Genomic DNA, 8667 nt, shown 5'->3' on the forward strand with positions numbered 1-8667 from the left:
GTTTATAAAAGTGAACAAAGTGAACAGCCAGCTTCACCATTTTAAAATGTTCATATCTTCCAATTGACAACAGATGACATTTCAATGAACACGTGACCTGGGTGACGTTACAAAGTACAACAATAAATCCACATAGAACCATGGTAAAAATTTTCATTTCTTTCATTACGTCACTTCCTGAAATAAAGCTTCTCCTTCTAGTTTGAATTAAGAGTAGACGATGGAATTATATAGAAAAGCCATAAACATATCAAACTTTGGCAAAGTAACTTGCAGTATGTCCACTGATGTTTGATGTTGTTAAAAATAATTCCCATAAAGTATCGATTCACAAATTAAAGTGTAACAATGCTTGATATCGATTTTCATTAAAAGTTAAAACTTGTCAAACATCCTTCCATATGCAACATTGTCGTTTGTTTTCTGCTTCTCTATATTGCAAAACTTTCTTTGACTTTTGTTAACTTTTCCTGTTCGTACAGTAACACATGTTCAGTTCCACTCAATGGTTAAATTGTTTATCACGATGATGAACGTCAATCATGATAAGTCATTTTCTAGTGGAGTACGATTTACTTTTTAATAGTCAGTGAGAAAGACAGCCAAATTTTAGTTTTTCTTGAAAAAATTAGCAAAGGTATCATTGTTTTATTATAAATTTACGTTTTTCAAATTGATAAAGATGAAAATATTCATATAACCGAAGTAACAATTGGGCTGTCTTTGTGTCTCTTAACAACTTAACTCGTAGATATTTTGTATATCAAAATGCAATAATTAAAAAGTATTAAGAAATTATTTCAGTGCAAGATAGTACTGATTTAATTAGTAACAACTTGTTTTTGGTGTAAAAGAGTATCGAAAATCGTGCATATTAAAACCATCCTACTGAATACATTTGCATGAAAATTATATGTTTACATGGTGTATATAAACAAAATATAACCTATGGTACAATAAAACAATAGTTTGCATTTTATATGTTGTGTGATAAGATAAAGTCAATAAAATTATTTTCTTGTGCAAGGAAAATTATTATCTTAGACACGAAATCATTTGTGTTTATGGTTTGTCTTTATTGTCATTGAATTTTCATCTTTAATTCATTATTAGCTTTATACATGATCTCTCTCAATGTTGACATTATCGTACACTGCGGTCTCTGTACAGAACAATAAAAATTAGACAAAGGTCGTTTCATGAAATCATACGCAAACAGACATTTATTGAAATGTCAACAATGATAGGGATCATGCATAAAAGCTGAGCAAAATTTTCTTTAAGATAATATAGTCATTATCCAAAATGGTGAGAACTTTTCACATCAAAGATCAAATTGATCCTTGTGGCAAGATGATTTTCACGCATTGTACAGGAACCTTTAAGGAAGAAAAAATTAAAGCAAGTTTGCGTTTATGACAGTAATAAAAAGTTGTTAGAAATGTTCTCACAAGCGGGAAAAACAATTCTACAGTCCTAAAATATTTCAAATCAATCAAAGCTAAGTAACTAATTATATACCTATCATCAACAAAGAAAAACTTTGCGAAAAACTTTAAAAGTATAACTATAAATAATTTGTATGTTTTAACGTCAAATACTTTCAAATACTAAACCTGTAATTTATTAATAAATTTCTGCTGAAGGTGAGCAGCGTAGTAATATATACTGCGAGTATCACGCTCGTATTCTTCAATGACTTTTCTCGATTAAATTGGCGATTCCTCCTTAATTACGTCATCCCAACCATTAACAAGTTTGTCTTCATGCCACATACAGTAAATTATCTGATCCTTAAATTCAACTTTAGCAAACACGTGATACTTAGAGCTACATGCAAATACGTGCACATTTCGATAATTTTCAAAATTCACTGATATTTCTTTTCGCTTGGTTCAACATTGAAAAACACAAAAGAATCAGTTTTTGACAAGCAAATGATACATCACTCACCTCAAAAATTTTGTTTGTACCTTTTAGTTCATCAGAAACTATAAACAAGTTTTGTCAAATCATTATTCCAAAGCTCAGGAATATTTTTGCCGTAAGCAAAATAACTCCATTTTCTACAGCAACCATGTCACTAACAAAACATTCTTTGACAACAAAGTCAAATGTGTTGAGATTATATAATTATCCTTGAATTTTCTTCATTGCTCCGATACAGAAATTTTCCATTTGAGCAAAATTTTCGTTACGAAAACTGTAACTGTTAGTTAAACATGCACGCGGTATTGAATAAAGATAAAAGTCATATCCGTATTCAAACAAAAGAACATTGTCGTTATTCAAAATAAAATATAACATTTCACCCTTAAAGGAAAAGCTTGATCTGTTGTCATCAAAAGGATCAAGAGGAAAAAACGAAGTTTGGGAATCAGGATCTAAGTCAGGAAGTTTCTCACCAGTGGGATTTACAATGAAATGTTCACCCTATAAAAACGAGGGCAACAACACCAAGAATGAAGACCAACAGTGAACAAAACACCGAACTTACTTAAAACAGCAGACGGTAAATGATCGTCGTAAACGAATGTTTCATAATTATTCGCTACATTAAATATTTGAACCATTTTTCTTAGCTTAATAACACACAAATATTTTCCAGAATTAGAAAAACACAGTGAGGTCACTTTATTACATCTAATACTGCGTTTCTTCTCACCTTTCTCAACGTCCCATACTGTCAAAGTATCTTTGTAACTAGTGACCATTGTACTTATCCTTAGAAAAACATTTGTTGGTAAAGAACTTAGAAAGAATCATCACAATGGAACGGACTGGAGGAAATTTTACCATTAATATCTAGTATCAAGCTGGGAAGCAAAAATCAAATCTTTGAATGGATGAAAGACAACGCAAAATTCTCTCTCTTCATATTGCTTAAACTGACCAGCAATATTTTTTATCCATAAACATCTGTTTGTTCTCAATGAAAAAGTAACGACGAATCCATAATAACCACAGACGACGTAATCATGATTTCGTGAAACATCAACAGACTCAAAATAAATATAAACGTAATAATCGAGCCTTTACAAAACCCGTGTCTGTACTCTAGATATGAATCTTTGAAACGTGTTTGAAGCATTGTGGTGGCTTGAGACGACAGATCTTTGACTTCGTTGGCAACGTTTTGCAAAAATTACTTCATTGTCAAAGAGAGAAGACCACGTCATTACAGAATAAACTTCATTAAATAACAATCGAATGTCCTCAGAAATGAGAAAGTAGACATCATGTTCGTTGAATAATTTAAAATTTTCAAAAGTCCGACGAGCATCAACCAACACAGAAGCAACTAAAACTTCTAAGTCAACAAGATATTTACCAACATTTTCAACGATATAATCATTATCAGAAATATCAAGTAAATGAAGCAACCAATATTTGACTGAATATCTCACTGAAGCATGTTTAATGACGTCATAGTTTACACCTTCAGCTTTGAGGTTATCCAAAGATTTTAAACAAAATTCTAAAACAAGTCGATGACCACAAGAAGTTTTACTGAGTAATCATGTTTCGATCATCCAACAACCAATCATTTAAAGATTTGTGAAAAACGAAACACATCCTTCTCCATTGCTAACAAACAGACAAGAGACAATCTTTCTAACCTCAAGTGATATGTGATTCGAGTTCAAACAAAGAACGATCATCTCCCAAGGAAGAGGTTCTCTAGCAACAGCCAGAGTATTTAAAATTGACTGAAACTTTTCGTTACTGATATCAAACGAATCTAAATCCTTACTTAATCTAGTTAAGCTAATTTCGCAATATTCACTGAGATCTTTTGGTATGAAACCTTTCAACAAATCGTGATTTTTGACTTCGCTGCTAAGAAGTGATGCAAGCAACATAAGTCCGTCAGTTTTTTCTGCCAAACTCTTTTTAACATCAGGAAGGCAATCAGTAGAGCCAATTCTTTCTTCAATCAATAATTTAATATCCTCTAAATTGCGATCATCGCTACAGTTAATGAACAGTGGATTTAATTTTTCGAACTTATTCAAAGCAACTTCATTAGGTCTGGTTGTAATTACAAACCGAAAACAAGGCGGAAGTTTGTGTAAGTGATTAGCAAGCAAATAAGCAAGGTCATCTCTTTCTGGATAACCACATTCATCAAGAGCATCAAGCACAACTAACATTCGCTTGGGAAATTCTGAGATCTTACAAAACAACTCAGTAAAAAGAAGGGAAAATAATCCTTCAACATTCATGTTATTCAAAGGCTCAGAGAGGTTACCTGAAAGTTTTTTCACAAGAAGTTGTTTGTAAGCAGGAAAATTACGACTAATTTGCATCGCCAAAGATTGAAGAAGTACATTGGCTTTATTGTAACGACTATTGTTGTGTTGAAAGAAATGAATTGCAGTCAAATATTGTGGATAACGTTTACATAAAGTAGCTGCAATTACAGACTTTCCCATACCAGCAACAGCAGAAATAACAAATGCACGATTTTGAGAACTGTCGTCTTCGAACCAATCTAAAAACTCTTTAAAAACCCATTCCCGTGTTCCATGCAAAATTTTTCATAATGATTCCATTTCACTTTCAAAGTTACAGCTAACAAGGTTTTTTGTCAAAATATCTTCTTCTGGACCTAAGTGAGGGTGATGTCGTATTTCATGTACTTCTGTCTTAATTACTGTGACATTATCTTTACCTGTTGTAAATCTTCTCTACACCCTCCACTGTTTTCTTAATACCTCTGATCAGTTTTAATATCAGTTAAATCGCTCTTTAATCTATCCCATTCTCTCAAAATTCTTTCACATTCTTCATTACCAAACAACTCATTTCAATCTATCTATTTCATCCTGACTTATTCCTAACCTAACTAATGGTTCGCTTATTTCTACCCAAAAATTTTCAAAGTCATCAAAGCTTAGTGAAGTGTTAGGTAAGTGAGCAAAACGATCATTACGAAATAACCTGACACGGGTAATATCTGCTTCAGTTGAATGATCAGTGGTATTTACTGACGTCCATATTGGATCACGTGGTGGTTTTAAACCACAAATATTACGCAGGAGAATACAAAGTAAAGTAATGTCAAACTTATTTTCATTTGGTAATATTGAGGAGGAGGATACAGTAGATCCCATTGATGTTGCTTTATTTGCTTATCTTTTAGCAACAAAAGCTTATCATAATTTTCGTGTCATTTAAAACATTAAATAAATCAGTACCTGACAGTTGTTTCCTCAATGTTATTCTTAAAGCTTCTCCACCAACATCAACAATTAATCATCAACTTAAAACCATTAGTTTTCTTTTAGAGCTCAAGACAGACCCCATGTCAATGTTAGCTAAAAAGTAGGTAAGACTTCCATGGTACAAATTCATTGTGATTTATAAAGGAAAACCTCGGCCGGACAGGAAGGCAGAATAGTTTTATCCATTAGATGGCAAATTGTTTTGAACTTTACAAAATCTCTTAAAGAGAATATATGATTTGAACTGAGCAATCATTGAATAAAATATTGCTTCTAAGATTACAAAATTTCTTCCCCTAAGGAAAATATAAACACCTTTTCTACAAGTTTGAAAATTTTACTATCCGACGAATAATGCTATCCAGGCTTCGTGCAACCGTCCCCAGATGTACAAGGTACATAAAAATAGGTACAAGTGTACATGTGGGTAGCCTTGACCAGAGTTACAGTACATTGAACAAACAGTAGTCAGTAGTCCAACTGCTTAGTGTTGTATTTTTCATTAAGTGAAGTCCTGCCATTCCTGTCAAGTCCCAAGGACATTCCATAATAATAACATATGAAAAATAACCAAAAATATTTTCATGTGAAAATACCATGAAATGAAATCATTCCTTCCTTTGGCACTTTTCCTTAGTAAAAAACGTTCTCTGTGCTCAATGTTTAATAAAAATGCATAGTAATTATCATTATCTTTCCTTTTTATTGCTCTTCTACGCTCAGTGCATGTTATGTCTGCTGGTGTTCACGTGCTAACATCGTGAAAAGGAACAATGCAAACAACAATATAGTTGTCATGTCCTTATAAATCTCATAAATTATAATGATAGAACGATAAGTTCTTCGCCATTTTGAGTTAAAGCGATTTTTTAAAGGAATATTATATCTTATTTGTCTAACAATGGTGTGGTGAAAAGATATATTAAATCGGTTTGTTTCGTTGTACGAATTTTTGATTATTGATAGGACTATGTTGCCGATGTTTCTGTTCCAATTTAATTTTTATGTTTATTGTTAAAATGAGGAGGCCAGGCACATGGTACATATGGTATATATCATTGCACATGGTATATATCATTGCTGATGTAGTTATTTTCCATAGGGCCATCATATTTTTAAATTCTTCGTTCTTTTGACGATGTGTTAAATCCCAACTCGTCATTACTAAGTGAAATAAATATAAAGAAAACTATATCCTGTCTGTTTACATTTTCCTCACCAAAACACAGAATACAGGGTGAGAGATAAACAAAGTGATATACGAATAAAATACCGAACAAAATACAAGCACGGTTACTGACTGCACAGTGTAGCTATCAAGTTCCAAGCATTGACTATACTAGAAATCAATACTATTCGTTATCGTTCGAATTGCGACTATGAACGAGGACACAGTCGATATCACGACGGACAAACAGACACTGACTCACTCAGACACTTTTCAGTATTGCCACCAAAATTTTTAGCAATATGAAATCTGTCTATGATTTAAAGCCTTCTGAGAAAAATTTCGAAAATTTGGTCAAACCAACAAGCTTTTGGAATCTTGAATTGCGTATATAGAGACTGGCACTAGAAGGTGTTTTGACGTCATCCAATATAGTCAGCATTGGGCATATTTAGCTATTAAAGTGCTTATATTACGAATTTTAGCCCCTTTTATGAGCTGAATTTAAAATTTGATTATTTGAAGATGAATGACATGTCGCTGGACTTAAACAGATAAATATAAGTTCCTTAATTTTGCCTCCAAATTCGGGCAATATTTGCGAATTTTACCATGCCATATTGATACTTGTGACGTAGATAGTTGAACACGTCTGTATCCGTCAATATAATATTAAATTATAGGAGGTGATTTTGTTGTCGTTTTCTTGTCTTAAAACAAATAATGACAGTATTTTCAATAAAATATTAAAAAACAAGTTTTCCGGAAAGTATGGCCTGAAATCAGTGCTCAGATAATTGAATTCGATGTCTGAATGCGTATCTGATTCGAGCTCATCCGTGGGTTATGTCGAGCATTTAAACGACTTCGTATGACGATGAACCTTCGTAGGAGATGGTGATAAAGTGTCAAAGATGATCCTGATGGAATTCTCCTGCGACATTAGAACAACGAAGTGATGGCGTAATTCCAATCGGTGAATGGTAAGTTGTTGTTTTCTCCTGTTTGTAATATACATAAAGTTACTTTATAGACCACGATGCTCCCACGTTTCAGGTGTAATTGTCAATGCTGTCATACCGATTTGTTAGAAGGCGCATTAGAGTACAGATGCTGCAATAGGACCAGCTTTGCAGAATATGACATTCGATGGCAGCATTGAGAAAATATCATGCATAACATAGCATGCCAAATTTGGGCCTTTAGTTCATGAGGCTGTCCTTGAAAACAATCGGGCCACTATTGAGAGATAGGAATGGACGTGCTTATCACGCCAGCATCACAATCATTAAATATGTAAGATTGTAAATTGTAAGACAAAAATGTTATCATCAACATTGTTTCATCAACAATAATTAGTCCAACCTTTATCTACTTCAGGTACTTGAGAGCTGTGGCATACAGATGGTTGATGCGATGGTTTTGTGGGTCAATGGGATGGGAGAATACTGACCTTTACCTGCTTGTGTTTACCACTTTCGGAAATCATATCCAAGTGGTAACACAAAACGTTACATACCATCAGAGGGGCGATGATGGAAGGGTCTTTTAACTTATGCACTGTAGAAACTGTTGACCTTTTTTGCTGAGTTTAGAATCGTCAGGAAATATGCCTAGATGAAAACCAAATAGAGATACATGGATGCACTATATAAGTTGACATGCAGTTTAATGGTTTGAAACAAGAGTAAACAATAAAACAAATTGGTGCAACTACTGAGAGGTTAAGCTGAAGGAATTAAATGAAAGAAAATCTTTCTTCAATGTCAGTGTGGGAAAAAGACAAAAGAAAAATATATGGAATTAAATCATAGCATAAATGTAAAATGGAAAATAGCAAGCCACATGAACTTATCTTATTAGTTCTTCGCACTTGAGTGCACTGCATCCGCAAAGGGTATGTTGAGATTAAACCAATAAAAAAGTTAATCGTGAAAATTAATTAGTTGCACAATCGAGTGAGATAGACATCTTCAATCTGACAAGTATGCATACCATTCAATGTTATTAATACTGTAATCATCAGAAAGGTGTGTATCAGTGCCCAGATAGGAGGCTAAAGGGTACTATCACTTGCCTAAGGTGAACCCTCAGGCTGGTGGTGGAAGGAGGTGCAATCTATACCGCGCCATCCGACAATCAAATAAAGATTATAGTAAACGCGACAACCGCGTGAAATCTGTACACCACTATATGTTGACATTTACATCAAGTAGTGCATTGGCAGCATTGTTAAAATTTTGTGAATCAAATGAATTCATTTCTGATAAA

The 8667-nt window shown here is 33.4% G+C and overlaps 1 long non-coding RNA gene across 1 annotated transcript; it reads right to left on the reverse strand.

Moving 5' to 3' along the window:
• Nucleotides 1-1120: 1120 nt before the first annotated feature.
• LOC124451473 lies at nucleotides 1121-2701 on the reverse strand. Its single transcript, XR_006950482.1, has 3 exons — nucleotides 2666-2701; nucleotides 2313-2433; nucleotides 1121-1379 (listed from the first exon to the last, which is right to left on the reverse strand). It is a non-coding gene; the product is annotated as an uncharacterized LOC124451473 (long non-coding RNA).
• Between the last annotated feature and the right edge of the window lie 5966 nt (nucleotides 2702-8667).

The sequence above is a fragment of the Xenia sp. Carnegie-2017 genome, unplaced genomic scaffold, assembly GCF_021976095.1.
Source record: "Xenia sp. Carnegie-2017 unplaced genomic scaffold, XeniaSp_v1 HiC_scaffold_24, whole genome shotgun sequence".
NCBI lineage: Eukaryota > Metazoa > Cnidaria > Anthozoa > Malacalcyonacea > Xeniidae > Xenia > Xenia sp. Carnegie-2017.